We start from the raw sequence: 16175 nt of genomic DNA, 5'->3' as shown, positions 1-16175 counted from the left end.
AACATATTAAGAGACCTTTAACTCCTTGTTCTAGTGCCAAGAGGATGACAAGGAATCAACTCATTTCAGTTATTCTTATTATAACAACTGAAGAGAAATTACAGCTGGGAACATACTTAAATATGCTAAAACAGGATTAAAAAACCTATAAAAATGACAAATGGTTGCAGCATGTGCAATGTGTTGGAGAATTTTCTCCCGCCCCCACCCTAATGTGAACCCGACTTCGATATTATATGGCCAAAACAAAAATAAGGGACAGCAGAAACCCTGTCAGTTTGTGTATTAGATAAGTTGGTCTGTTCTATGATGTTAAAGTCGCATGTAGTAAGCATTTAATCAAACAATTGATATTGTCAGTTGATATTTTGTATATAATAAGGGAAAAGGAAAAAGAAGAAAACCTTCATGCTTTAATATCAATAATCATAATTAAGTTGTATTTAGTACGAAAGAACATGGCGTTATTATTTGGCAGTTGAATTAGTAAAATAATTATGGTTTAAAATAAAACTTTTCGTGTATGCATTCAACAGAATGGAAGTGCAAATCAATAGGATATTATTACTAAACATTAAGTTTCTGTTGCTGTCTGATATCAAAGTGATTTCATGGACCTACCCCAATCAAAATCCAAGGAAAATGCTGTTTACTTAAGTTAAACGTCCATAACGAACATTAAAGAAACAAGATCCCCGTGATGCGTTGCAATTGTACCCACCGCACACTGCGTTGGAATAATTTTTGGTCGATATTTTCATATGCCTGTAAAGAAAATTCACCTATTACGAAGAAATAGTTTTTGCTTGACAGGGTCGTACTTACCATTTGCTGCAAACGTGCCCCTGAGGTCGTTTTGTACAAGATTTTACCATTTTTAATGGGAATTCTACAAAAACGGCAGTCCCTCGTCAAACTGTACAGAAGTGTTCACATGAATGACAAAGAATTGCACTGAACAAGTGTTTCTGGTTGGAAGAGTACACATGTGGGCTCCTGTCTTACTGGTTGTTTTCAGTCAAACGTGAAAAGGTCATTAGAAAACGTACCAATGACAGCATAAATGTAGTCAGTCGGCCATATTTCTCCACTGCTTCTGCGACGAATCCTCCACCGCCGCGGCGTTGGAACCACCGCATCTGCGAAAGCTATGGCCAGTGTGCATTTTGCATTTATGTTAGTTAAGGTAGACACCGTTGATGTTTTTTACTGGCCCAATAGAAATAGGGCATTTGCGTTTCACTCAGGAATCAGTAACACTAAAATGCATTATGCTTTTTATCCGCCCTTTACAAATATGGCATATGCATTTTACTTGCTCTTAACAAACATGCATTTCACTTAGCCATTTGAAATACGGTATATCATAATTATTAGGTTTTTAGAAATACTGCATAATTTTTATTTATGTTGTATAACATTGCTGTTAGAAATATGGCACTTGCTTTTTAGGCTGGCAAACTTGTTCGCTAGACTATTATTACCACAAGTCGAAAGTCACAAAGACTGTTGAGACTGACCACACAAAATTATATTTCATGCGCAATTCAAATAGTTCTGTGCTGTATATCAATTTTACTATGAATTTGTTTAAAGATTGATAAACTTACCTGTCTCAATAAATCTATTTTTTTCAACCATTTTATAATCATGTTTTCTTTTAAAGGAAAAATATTTGAAAGTACAAACAGATCTTTATAAAGGCATTGCTAATTACATATTCATTCTTACTAGCGTTTCTTTATTAAGCTGGCGTAACATCTCTCTGCTTGTACATTCACTTTTGTATAGACTGTTAACTTATGCATGCAAGCAAGTTTATTTTTAGACTGTGGAATAGTCGATTTTAAGCAGAAATAGTGTGTTAAGTTCTTAATTAGAGTTCTGTCAACAATTTTATATAATATACGATAACATATATACAAATCTAAAATATATAACATACTTCATGGTGTTACTGAAATAGATAGTGAAGATACCGAAGTTGCTTAAGAAAGTAATGGAGTTTTCCTCATGCATAATCTATTGTTAGATTTCCAAAGAATATTATTTAGGTTTTTCCGTGTTCTATTTTAGGAATAATGTCAGTAATTTCGTCGAAAATATGCTTCCGTGGTGTAGTCGAAAGAAGTCCATACTAAATAGATTCTAATTTTCCCATTTTTGCGCACAAATTTGTGTAGAACGAGTGCTTCAATCACATTTTTTCACTGCTAGAATATATTCTGCATGAAATGAGATGGTTTTCATGTTTATACACCCCATATGGCAAGTTTTGCAGATCAAAATCTGAAGTAGGTGTTTATTGTACGGACAAGAGCAAATATGCGCCATTGTTTGGGTAGTAGACAACAACTGACTGGCATTTGGCACAAGATCACAGTTATTTGCACTTGGTTGACCACAGTAAGGAAGTGGTGAAGTGGAAAATAGTTCCTCTGTTTGATGGTGAATATTGGTGAATTTTTTAGTGAAAGACCTGCAATATATGACATAATTGAATAGAGGAGATGTGAAATAGTTGGTATATGTACAATTTGACAGAATGAGAATGTCAGAATATGCATAAGATGACTTTTTGATAGGGCCAGTTTTGCCTGTTTGCAACCATTAAGGGGGTATTCTTCATACGCATGTGATTTGGTTCAAAATGGTGGAAAAAAGAGCTGGTCAACCCTATGTTTGTTGTAGCTGGAATTTTTTCTCTTGAATAGTTGTTATGTTCAGGTACTTTTAGTGGGGTTGGAATGCATGTAAAATTACAATAGTGTCCAGTATATAGAACATATAGTAAAAGTAATTGTAGTCTTGTGCCATTTCACTAGGAACTATTTGACCCCCTATTTTCTTTTCATTTTTTCGTTAATTTATGATAGAACTTTAATGAGAAATAGGTGTATAAAACAAATTGTAAATAAAAAATTTGTGGTTTCTGACCGTAATAAATTTGGTAGTCTGTGACCTTTAAAATTTAGTAGTAATTGGCCTTTGAAAATTAGTGGTCTCTGACCTTAAACATTTTATAGTCTGTGACCTTAGAAATTTAGTAGTCTTTGACCTTAAAAAAATTGGTAGTCTCTGACCTTAAAAAATTAGTGGTCATTGACCTTTAAAATAATTAGTGGTCTCTAACCTTAAAATTTAGTAGTCATTGACCTTAAAAAATTGGTAGTCTCTTACCTTAAAAAAATTGGTGGTCTCTCACCTTAACAAAATTGGTGGTCTCTCACCTTAAAAATTTAGTAGTCATTGACCTTAAAAAATTGGTAGTCTCTGACCTTAAAAAATTGGTGGTCTCTCACCTTAAAAAATTAGTGGTTTCTAACCTTAAAATAATTAGTAGTCATTGACCTTAAAAAATTAGTTGTCTCTGACCTTAAAAAAATTGGTAGTCTCTGACCTTAAAAAATTGGTGGTCTCTTACCTTGAAAAAATTGGTGGTCTCTCACCTTAAAAAAATTGGTGGTCTCTTACCTAAAAAAAATTAGTAGTCTGTTACCTTAAAAAAAATAGTAGTCATTGACCTTAAAAATTTAGTAGTCATTAACCTTAAAAAATTGGTAGTCTCTGACCTTAAAAATTTGGTGGTCTCTTACCTAAAAAAAAATTGGTGGTCTCTTACCTCAAAAAAATTGGTGGTCTCTGACCTAAAAAAATTGGTGGTCTCTTACCTAAAAAAAATTGGTGGTCTCTTACCTAAAAAAAATTGGTGGTCTCTAACCTTAAAAAAATTAGTAGTCTGTTACCTTAAAGATTTAGTAGTCATTGATCTTAAAAAATTAGTGATTTCTAACCTTAAAAAAATTAGTAGTCATTGACCTTAAAAAATTGGTGGTCTCTGACCTTAAAAAATTGGTGGTCTCTGACCTCAAAAAAAAATGGTGGTCTCTTACCTTAAAAAAAATTAGTAGTCTGTTACCTTAAAAATTTAGTAGTCATTAACCTTAAAAAATTGGTGGTCTCTGACCTTAAAAAAAAGGTAGTCTGTGACCTTTAAAAAATTAGTAGTCTCTTACCAATAATTGAACACCCTCGGCGTGTCCGGGGGTAAAAATAATCACTTTCGGGGAAGACTAACATCAGAAAATAAGGAACTGCCAGGTGCAAATGTGATACCAAACTGAAAGATAGAATAATATAATAGTTTAATTTCTGTTTTATTATCATGCAGGTTATATCTGTAATTAGGAATATTGGAGGCGAGGGGGGAGCAACTTCAATACTAAGCCCATCCAGGCTCCTGGGCTAAATTTTCTTCTCTCCAGCTATCGATTTCAATCAATATAAGGCACATGCAGTTACATGTGCACAGTTACTACCTCATTTGACTGCGTTTACAATAATGTGCATTCATTATTATTACATGCATCACATATTATTGTAATAGATGTGATGCTGCAGGTAAACTGCTTTCTGGAGTAAGACTGTGTTAAATTGTGGCTATTTTCCATGTAAATGTGGTTTCTCATCAACATGTGCAGGATGCTTTGGACCAACGACTGTCTTACTTCATTACACATTTGCCTGTTGTTAGTAGATGATCCCTATAGTATCGGAGGCCAAAAATCAAGATCACAGCAATTCAAAGAATAACAAGAGATGTTCAGAGATAGCAGGCCAAACTATATGCTTAATAGTGAAATGGGACATATTTGAGGAAACTAGAGCTATCACAGGAGCAATCAATACTCTCCCTTGCGGATGATGATGTTGGACAACAGTTAAAGGCAAATCCACTCACTAAATAACACAGAGTGAGTGCATCTGAACATTAACCAGAATATCTAAGTATATCCCCGACATAATTCCTGGACATTGTAAACCTTGTATATCATACAAGTTAAAGCATAGCAAAAGTTCCTTCTAGGGCACATCTATATAAATATATAATGATCATCTTGTAAATTTTGGTTGCAATTTCTTCTTTAAATATTGGTCATCAGTGTGTGGAACACTAGGATTGGACGCAATGACAAGACCATTCTACCTTACTGGCATTCCATAACCCCTGTTTAAGCGCCCCAGGGGTGTTACATTTGCACCAAGGGGGTGTTTATATCTGCACCAAAATACAAAAAAAACAAGAGGGCCATGATGGCCCTATACATCGCTCACCAGAGTTGATCTGGCCTAATGACCTAATTTTTGACCCCGCATGACCAAGAGTTGAACTTGACCTAAAGATCATCAAGACAAACATTCTGACTAAATTTGGTAACAACTCTGGCCTCTAGAGTGTTCACAAGCTTTTCCTTCGATTTGACCGGTGATCTAGTTTTTGACCCCATATGACCCAGATTCGAACTTGACCTATAGATTATCAAAACAAACATTCTGACTAATTCCAATGAGTTTCGAACTTAAATTATGGTCTCTAGAGTGTTGAAAAGAATTTCCTTTGATCTGGCCTAGTGACCTAGTTATTGACCCATGATCCAGATTCATACTTGACCTAGAAATGATGAAGACAAACATTCTCACCCAGTTTCATAAAGACTGAGTCACAAATGTGGCCTCTAAAGTGTTCACAAGCTTTTCCTATGATTTGACCAGGTGACCTTGTTTTTGACCCCACATGACCCAGTTTCGAACTTTACCTAGAGATCATCAAGACAAACATTCTGACAACGTTTCATAAAGATTGGGTCAAAAATGTGGTCTCTAGTGTTCACAAGCTTTTCCATTGATCTGACCTACTAACCTAGTTTTTGACCCCACATGACCCAGTTTCTAACTTGACTTAGAGATCACCAAGACAAACATTCTGACCAAGTTTCATAAAGATTAGGTCAAAAATGTGGTCTCTGGAGTGTTCACAAGCTTTTCCATTGATCTGACCTACTGACCTAGTTTTTGACCCCACATGACCCAGTTTCGAACTTGACCTAGAGATCATCAAGACAAACATTCTGACCAAGTTTCATAAAGATTAGGTCAAAAATGTGGTCTCTGGAGTGTTCACAAGCTTTTCCATTGATATGACCTACTGACCTAGTTTTTGACCCCACATGACCCAGTTTCGATCTTGACCTAGAGTTCATCAAGAAAACATTCTGACCAAGTTTCATAAAGATTAGGTCAAAAATGTGGTCTCTGGAGTGTTCACAAGCTTTTCCATTGATCTGACCTACTGACCTAGTTTTTGACCCCACATGACCCAGTTTCGAACCTGACCTAGAGATCATCAAGACAAACATTTTGACCATGTTTCAACAACTCCACTTTTCCATCCCCGGGTTTAGTAATGTGTAACCTGCAGAGCGCATTCAGCCAGAGTCGCCTCAATTAGGAAAGAATAATTTAAATGTCGGAGGTTATTTCTAAAGTCACGGAGTATGATTGGCCAGCTTGTAATGACAACAGCTTTCGAGGTCAATACTCAGTCAAGTGTGACTTACCCATTCTAAGTGTTCCATCTCAAGAGATGGAGAGTTCTTGAGATGGAGAGATGGAACAATAATGTCGGTGGTGATGTGGAATAACTTTTTCAAGTTTGAATCAATTCCATTTAGAAACTATCCCCTGTGTACTTTGATACACATATTTCTAATTATGTAGTGCCTACTTTTTTAGGCTGAGCTCCACTGCCTATACAGTAGCTGTCCGTATACTTCTTACAGTCAAGAACAGTTTGCCGAGTGGTTAACAAGGGGCAGGACGTGAAGTGGTTGCACACTTGGTTCAGGCGAGGGAAATGGTTGCAAACTTACAAAATGGCGGATATTTTCTGAAATCATTGCGTGTTCGCTTGTTTTTTTTTATCAGGTAAGTGGATTTTGAACTCTATGGATATGTGCATGCATCAGTTCTATTTCTACCTCGGTTTTGCGTTTCAGCGTTGTAGATTTCGAATTCTCAAAGTTATTGAAGTTATAAAATTGTCATGTTCATGTTTTGATATTTTAATTGCGTCGTTTCTTGCCATTTTTTACATTCTAATGATCAAACTAGCCTGTTTTAGGGCCCTTAAACGAGACAAAACAACTAATTTTGAAGAATTCTATAAACGTTTGGCTCTGCATGTTTTTGGGATAGTGCTATACCCAAATAAATCTTGTTCAAGCTCTTTTTTGTTGCAAACTTGTACTTCAAGCAATTTCTGTTGCAAACTTTTTCTGAAAAAATAGTGTCCAACTAACAGAGAATGTTTATTGTGCAACACGTGTACATTTCTTTTCTGTTAAGGGTAGTACATTTTCATAGCATCAAAAGGCCCTTTGATATTTTAATATAACTGTCGATAAAAAACCTTATCATGTTTTCATGAAACCTGGTAGGATTAGGGTTAGTGTTCCTACATAATTTTAACATCTTCCTTGTTTATAGATTCAGCTGTCCAGATTGCAAGCAGAAATAAAACTAAACTTTCGGAGACATTGTCTATAGGTTCATTTTGTCTTTGCGATCTTGTGGAGCTATACGCACTATACATACAATGACTTTCACATGTAGTTGTTTTCAGGTCTAGATGCTATGAACATCAGATGCTATTATGACCCGAGTCTCGGAGAGCATGAACATGAATCTTCATTAGTTGAAAAAACTATGCTATCACGTATATCAGAAAAACACGTTAGGTAAGTGTTATTGGTATCAAAGACAATATATAAAATTTTGTAACCCTATTCTTATTTTCTATTCCTATTCTGAACCAACTATTTTAGCAACCTAAAGTCAGATACATTTTTTGCGTAATATTATAGTACACACAAGCAATGTTGGTTACCAACCAGTAATGAAAAGTAAATTAATTGCAGTGCCATAATACAGAAGACATTAAGTATTGCTACAGAAATGAATGGCAAGGACAAACATTGAAATGCCGTTTACTTGCATAATTTATTTTGTTAGAAACAAAACAAAAGCGTCAAGTGCAACAGTGTATAATGTTGTATGTTCAGTTCTTTATATTATATTAATTTTGCATGACATTGCAATAAATTATACAAATTACCAGTGTTACTTTTTATTGCAGAGATCACGAGTTTAACCGAAGGAAAGGAACCATACCAAAGTATGGAACCTTAAGAAAATTGAATAATATACCAAGAGGTGTTCGACCAGTTAAGTCACATTACAGAGTTGACGAGTCCACTAAGACTATATTTTGAATGAACTCGCAAATTAAAATACAACGCAACAGTTACGATGTATACAGTGGATTGAAATTGATAAACTATAATAAGAAAATGTTCGGCTGCGATTAAATCCGTCTTCTCTGAAAATGAACAAACATAATTATGATGTTTTCTGTTGATTGCCACCACAAATTTAAATGCCAACTCTACTGTTTTCAATTTTGCCTTAATAAAGTTGCTTGTGTCCAAGATTACATCTTTTTGGATACCGTGCAACTTGGGTTTTGCCTTTTCCGAAGTTGTTTGTGGTACTTTTTCTTTCTGTTTAAAACCATTCAATTTTCCAATGACACAATTAAGCACATGATAAAACTAGAACAGTCACAGGAGTGACTCATACCCCCACCATACGGTCTTGTCACAGAAGAATGGCAACCATAAGGAATCTTAAAAATACTTTGGAGTACTTCATCCTGGGCTTCCACATATAAGTAATACTAGTATAGTAATACAAGTAAATATATTAAATCTCTAATATTAGAGATACACTAAAAGTGAATACAAAAAAAAGTGTCTTACCGACCCATGTTACCACAGAAAAATGTTTTTACTTTTTACATAGGACTTATAATAAAAAAGTCAGAAAAATACCTAAATACTGAAAATCTAAAATAGGATTTCTAAAAATAGACTAATTCCTGGAATTTAAGGGTAAGAAACTCAGTCCAAAAGTTAAACAAGAGCACCGCCTTGCGGGTGCTGACGCTCATCTGATTTTTTTTTGTGTAATAGAAATATTGTCCTACCCATGATTTTCTAAGTCTAAAAAGGGCCATCATTCTTGCAAAAAGCAGGATAGAGTTATGTTTCTTGATGTACAGTGTCCACTTATGATGGTGAAAAACTGTTGCAAGTTTTAAAGCAATAGCTTTGATAGTTTATGAGAAAAGTTGACTTAAACATAATACTCAACCAAGAAAATGATTTTCTAAGTCTAAAAAGGGCCATCATTCTTGCAAAAAGCAGGATAGAGTTATGTTTCTTGCTGTACAGGGTCAGCTTATGATTGTGAACAAGTGTTGCAAGTTTCAAAGCAATAGCTTTGATAGTTTAAGAGAAAAAGTTGACCTAAACATACTTAACCAAGAAATCTGATATTTTCTAAGTCCAAAAGGGGCCATAAATCTTGCAAAAAGCAGGACGGAGTTATGTTTCTTGCTTTACAGGGTCAACTTATGATGGTGAACAAGTGTTGCAAGTTTTAAAGCAATAGCTTTGATAGTTTAGGATAAAAGCTGACCTAAACATAAAACTTAACCAAGAAAACTGATTTTCTAAGTCCAAAAGGGGCAATAAATCTTGCAAAAAGCAAGATGGAGTTATGTTTCTTGATGTACAGGGTCTGCTTATGATGGTGAACAAGTATTCCAAGTTTCAAAGCAATAGCTTTGATAGTTTAGGAGAAAAAATGACCTAAACATAAAACTTAACCAAGAAATCTGATATTTTCTAAGTACAAAAGGGGCCAAAAATCTTGCAAAAAGCAAGATGGAGTTATGTTTCTTGCTATACAGGGTCAGCTTATGATGGTGAACAAGTATTCCAAGTTTCAAAGCAATAGCTTTGATAGTTTAGGAGAAAAGCTGACCTAAACATAAAACTTAACCAGGCAACGCCAACGCCGAGGCCGACAACCGCTCAAGTGATGACAATAACTCATCATTTTTTTTCAAAAAATCAGATGAGCTAAAAAAGGTTACTTCCCTTTGGCTCTAAGCCATTCAGAATGAGATATAGTGAAAATACATCAAAATTAACCTTAAATTCTAGGTAAAAGGGGACACAATTCAAGAAAAATTAGTGTCAGAGTTATGCACCTTGTGTCACATGATGTGGGTGATGAGGTGGAACATCTATTTTAAGTCTGGATCAAATCCATTCAGTAGTAACTGAGATATAGTGAAAATACATCAAAATTAACCTTAAATTCTAAGTAAAAAGGGGCATAATTCATGAAAAATTGGTGTCAGAGTTATGCACCTTGTGTCACATGATGTGGGTGATGAGGTGGAACATCTATTTTAAGTTTGAATCAAATCCATTTTGTAATAATTGAGATATAGTGAAAATACATCAAAATCAACCTAAAGTTTAAAGTAAAAGGGGACATAATTCATAAAAAATTTATGTCAGAGTTAAGCACCTTATGTCACATCATCTGGGTGATGAGGTGAAACAACTATTTTAAGTTTAAATCAAATCCATTTAGTAATAACTGAGATATAGTGAAAATACAACAAAATTAACCTTAAATTCTAAGTAAAAGGGGACATAATTCATGAAAGCTTGGTGTCAGAGTTATGCACATTGTGTCACATGATGTGGGTGATGAGGTGGAACATCTATTTTAAGTTTGAATCAAATCCATTTAGTAATAACTGAGATATAGTGAAAATACAACAAAATTAACCTTAAATTCTAAGTAAAAGGGGACATAATTCATGAAAACTTGGTGTCAAGAGTTATGCACCTTGTGTCACATGATGTGGGTGATAAGGTGGAACATGTATTTTAAGTTTGAATCAAATCCATTTGGTAATAACTGAGATAAAAGATTTCGGGACGCAACGGGACGCGACGCGACGCGACAAAACTGCCTCCTATATACCCCCCTCAAACAAGTTTGGTGGGGGTATAATGATGGGAACTACAATCATGTTTCTGCAGATGTTACACTGTAACTTAGAGGAGTTAAACATTTTATCTCGGTTTTACTCTCATTGTTCAGCGTCCATGTGTTTTAGTGTTAGTATCAGTTTATTTATCGTTTTGATACACAGTACGTATGTCTTATAAATATTCAAAGACGACGAATCACGATTTAAGTTTCAGAAACAAAATATGAACTATGCCGCATGTCCGTAAAGGGGCATTTTATATGTATCTTATCACCAACACTCGAAAGCCTTGTTTCGTATTATGATCATGTTATATTGACACAAGATTGCGCAGGTGGATAAACAACTACTATAACTTCTAATAAGTTCAAAACATTTTGCATCATATCTTAAGACTGGGACATATTTTTGTACATTAAATCTAGAAATAAAACATAACGTATGCATTTATGTCATTACATCACTGTTGTATATAAATGTGTTGTTTTTTTTTTCTATCAAAACTACATGTACTAATATTTTACGAAAAACAGTTTTTATGAACAAATCATGTATCCTGGTAGTTTTTTGTCTAATGTGACGACAAATGACGTTGAAGCACAAACCATGAACAGGATTTCTTTTCGCAATTACCACATTCCAGAGGAGAATTCCCATTGCTGTCTCAGTCTTGCATTTTTTCCTGAAAAATAAATTGAACAAGGAAATACAATACTGTAGATTTCAGATCGATTGAAATTAAAACATAAGTTTGCTATATATTAGTTCGATTATATTTTTTTTTATGTAAAATATCTTTAACAAATTTTCTGTCAATTATAAAATAAAGGTCAATGGAGATGAGAACTTAGAATTGGGACTAAGAATTGAGACGAGAACTTGTCAGATTACCCAGTTTGCATTAAGTAATTTCTTGGGCAAGATACACACAAGGCTAGTGCACACCATAGCAAAACATCGACCATATTATTTCACTGATCTTCCAAACTCACAAAAAGCTAAAAATTAGTCTCGTTTTGTGCCCAAACGCTGTTATAAGAGATTAGAAATAGAATTGTGAAATTTCGCGCTATCTGCTGTAACTTTGAGGAAATTTATGATTTGCCTCTTCAACCAGTTACACAATAAACATTCTCTGTTAGTTGGACACTATTATTTTTTTTCAGAAAGTTTGCAACAGAAATTGCTTGAAGTACAAGTTTGCAACAAAAAAGAGCTTGAACAAGATTTATTTGGATATAGCACTATCCCGAAAACATGCAGAGCCAAACGTTTATAGAGTTCTTCACAATTAGTTGTTTTGTCTCGTTTAATGGCCCCCAAACAGGCTAGTTTGATCATTAGAATGTAAAACCCGGCAAGAAACGACGCAATTCAAATATAAAAACATGGACATGACAATTTTATAACTTCAATAACTTCCAGAATTCGAAATCTGCAACGCTGAAACGCAAAACCTAGCGTGACGTAGAAATAGAACTGATGCATGCACATATCCATAGAGTTCAAAATACCATAGAAACCCACTTACCTGATAAAACAAGAGGACCATGATGGTCTTGAATCGCTCACCTGTTCCCACATGACCCAGTTTCGAGAATGACTTCGTTTTTTCTATTATTTGACATAGTGACCTGGTTTTTGAGCTCATGTGACCCAGTTTTGAACTTGACCTAGATATCATCAAGATAAAAATTCTGACCAATTTTCATGAAGATCCATTGAAAAATATGGCCTCTAGAGAGGTCACAAGGTTTTTCTATTATTTGACCTATTGGCCTAGTTTTCGAAGGTACATGACCCTGTTTTGAACTTGACCTAGATATCATCACAGTAAAAATTCTCACTAATTTTCATGAAGATCTATTGAAAAATATGGCCTCTAGAGATGTCACAAGGTTTTTCTATTTTTATACCTACTGGCCTAGTTCTTGACCGCATGTGACCCAGTTTAGAAACTGACCTAGATATCATCAAGGTGAACATTCAGACCAATTTTCATGAAGATCCATTGAAAAATATGGCCTCTAGAGAGGTCAAAAGATTTTTCTAATTTTAGACCTACTGACCTAGTTTTTGACCACAGTTGACACAATTTCAAACTTGACCTAGATATCATCAAGATGAACATTCAGAACAACTTTCATACAGATCCCATGAAAAGTATGGCCTCTATAGAAGTCAAAAGGTTTTTTTATTATTTGACCTACTGACCTAGTTTTTGACGGCACGTGGCCCAGTTTCAAACTTGACCTAAATATCATCAAGGTGAACATTCTGACCAATTTTCATGAAGATCCATTCAAGGGTATGGCCTCTAGAGAGGTCACAAGGTTTTCTATTTTAAGACCTACTGACCTAGTTTTGACCGCAGTTGACCCAGTTTCAAACTTGACCTATATATCATCAAGATAAACATTCAGACCAACTTTCATACAGATCCCATGAAAAATACGGCCTCTAGAGAGGTTACAAGGTTTTTTCATTATTTGACCTACTGATCTACTTTTTGAAAGCACGTGACCCAGTTTCTAATCTGACCTAGATATCATCAAAATGGACATTCTGACAAATTTTTATGAAGATCCATTCATAAGTATGGCCTCTAGAGAGGTCACAAGATTTTTCTATTTTTAGACCTACTGACCAAGTTTTTGACCGCACATGACCCAGTTTCGAACTAGACCTAGATATCATCAAGATAAACATTCAGACCAACTTTCATACAGATCCCATGAAAATTATGGCCTTTAGAGAGGTCACAAGGTTTTTCTATTATTTGATCTCCTGACCTAGTTTTTGATGGCACATGACCCAGTTTCGAACTTGACCTAGATATCAACAAGCTGAACATTCTGACCAATTTTCATGAAGATCTATTGAAAAATATGGCCTCTAGAGAGGTCACAAGGTTTTTCTATTTTTAGACCTACTGACCTAGTTTTTGACCGCACATGACCCAGTTTTGAGCTTAACCTAGATATCATCAAGGTGAACATTCTGACCCATTTTCATGAAGATCTTGTGAAATATATGGCCTCTAGAGAGGTCACAAGGTTTTTCTATTTTTAGACCTCCTGACCTAGTTTTTGATGGCACATGACCCAGTTTCAAACTTGACCTAGATATCATCAAGGTGAACATTCTGACCAATTTTCATGAAGATCTTGTGAAATATATGGCCTCTAGAGAGGTCACAAGGTTTTTCTCTTTTTAGACCTACTGACCGCATGTGACCCAGTTTCGAACTTGACCTAGCTATCATCAAGGTGAACATTCTGACCAATTTTCATGAAGATTTTGTGAAAAATATGGCCTCTAGAGAGGTCACAAGGTTTTTCTATTTTTAGACCTACTGACCTAGTTTTTGACCGCAGGTGACCCAGTTTCGAACTTGACCTAGATATCATCAAGGTGAACATTCTGACCAACTTTCATAAAGATCCCATGAAAAATGTGACCTCTAGAGTGGTCACAAGCAAAAGTTTACGCACGCACGGACGGAAGGACGGACGCTGCACGATCACAAAAGCTCACCTTGTCACTTTGTGACAGGTGAGCTAAAAACAAGCGAACACGCGATGATTTCAGAAAATATCCACCATTTTGTAAGTTTGCAACCATTCACTCACTTGAACCAAGTGTGCAACCACTTCACGTCCTGCCCTTTGGGTTAAGGTAGTTCTGCATGTTTGGATCAAATTTTTTCTGCAATGTAGAATTTGATTAAACTTCAGAATATACCTAAAAATTCAGCAAATAAAAAGGTTAGGGTCATGTGCTTGATTTTTTGATAGATTGATTTGAAAAATTTGGACCTCCCTCAATTTTTCATAATGGGAGTTTATGCAACTTTCATAACATTTTCGCAAATAGAAAATTTTCCACAATGTAACTTTTTAATGAAACTTCTCACAGTCGTAAACAAACATATGGCCAATAATATGGTGAAATAAAATGTATAGGTCCATGTGCTTATTTCTGAGATATCTGGCCACGATTAAAGTGAACGGCCTATTTGAAGCTAATTCTAAGACATTATTTTGGATTATTTAATGTGTAAGATGTTTTAATATCATATTTTAACTTTAGAAAGATAGCAACTGTTACAATTCAGTAAATTTATTCAGAGGTTGCCATTAATTCATAAACTGATTTTCATTTCCGTACGCTGAATCCAAGCTTTACTCTACGTTTTCCAGATAAATGACGTTTATCAAACATGCAGATCTACCTTAAGGTTGCTGACTTGAAATCACTTGCTCCTCAATGATGTGGATTTGAGTCTCACTTGGGGCACTGAATTCTTCATGTAAGGAAGCCATCCAGCTGGCTTGCAGAATGTCAGTGGTTCTAACCAGGTGCTGCCCATGACAAAATAAGGCACGGTGGGGCGCCTGGGGTCTTCCTCCACCATCATAGCTGGAAGGTTGCCATATGACCTATAATTGTGTCGTTGCGACGTCAAACCCAAGAGCTGTCTATTGACAGCATGCTCAACTATTCAAAGATTTGATGTAAGTATGAGGTCAAAATATTAATAATCAATTTCTATGTCAAGAAAGGGCCATAACTGAGCCAAAATCCTTGCCCTAGGTATGTAGTCTTGCTTACATATGGAGACTATGATGGTAAACAATTGGCCAAAGGTTCAATACCATAGGTTAAACAGTTTAGACAAAATATAGACTTTTATGAAAAACTTATATGACTTCCAAGTCCAAAAAGGGCCAAAATTCAGCCAAATATCTTTGACATAGTTACATACCCTTGATTACAGACTAAGATTTTGATGATGAACAAGTGTTCAATGTTTCAAAGCCAGATGTCAAATAGTTTTGACAAAACACGGACTTGTACAAAAGCTGAATCAATTTCCAAGTCCAAAAAGAGCCACAATTCAACCAAATACTTGACAGAGTGTTATGTACTCTTGCCTACAGATAAGAACTGTTATAATAAATATGTGATAAATGTTTCAAAGTCATATGACAAACAGTGTGCACAATATATGAACTGGTACGAAAAACCCCGTGCGAAAATGGAACAGGAATTCCTGGGATTATCCCAGGAAGTCCCAGGACTATCCTGGGATAATGTCCTGAAAATATCTCAGGAATTCCTGGGATAGTCCTGGGACTTTTCACGCTGTTAAATGGGAATGGGACAATCCCAGGATTTTCCTATGAACTGGAAAAAACAGGACATCTGAGAATTCCAATCCTGCTATCCTAAAATCCCAGGAATGTCCTGAGATTTCCTGAAGACAGGACATAAAAGTTTAATATTGTCCTATTCTCAGGAAATCCCAGGAATTCTTGAAGCCAGGATATCCCAGGACAATTGTCCTGTCTTCAGGAAATCCCAGGAATTCCTGATGTCAGGAAATTACAGGACAATTGTCCTGTTTTCAGGAAAT

The 16175-nt window shown here is 35.3% G+C and overlaps 2 long non-coding RNA genes across 3 annotated transcripts; one reads left to right on the top strand and one right to left on the bottom strand.

The window, feature by feature from the left end:
- The first annotated feature begins 968 nt into the window (after positions 1 to 968).
- On the top strand, positions 969 to 8241 carry LOC123532385 (uncharacterized). Of its 2 annotated transcripts, XR_008365977.1 has the most exons (5): positions 969 to 2448; positions 4482 to 4754; positions 6574 to 6765; positions 7463 to 7577; positions 7976 to 8241. It is a non-coding gene; the product is annotated as an uncharacterized LOC123532385 (long non-coding RNA). The 2 variants fall into 2 exon arrangements; XR_008365976.1 differs by lacking the exon at positions 969 to 2448 and having other exon boundaries at positions 4131 to 4754.
- On the bottom strand, positions 3543 to 3781 carry LOC128546499 (uncharacterized). The gene is made up of 2 exons (XR_008365978.1): positions 3722 to 3781; positions 3543 to 3647 (listed from the first exon to the last, which is right to left on the bottom strand). It is a non-coding gene; the product is annotated as an uncharacterized LOC128546499 (long non-coding RNA).
- Positions 8242 to 16175: the final 7934 nt, after the last annotated feature.

Source organism: Mercenaria mercenaria, chromosome 11 (genome assembly GCF_021730395.1).
Source record: "Mercenaria mercenaria strain notata chromosome 11, MADL_Memer_1, whole genome shotgun sequence".
NCBI lineage: Eukaryota > Metazoa > Mollusca > Bivalvia > Venerida > Veneridae > Mercenaria > Mercenaria mercenaria.
The sequence above is the reverse complement of the archived record's forward strand: the minus strand, read 5'-3'. Positions and strand labels throughout refer to the sequence as shown.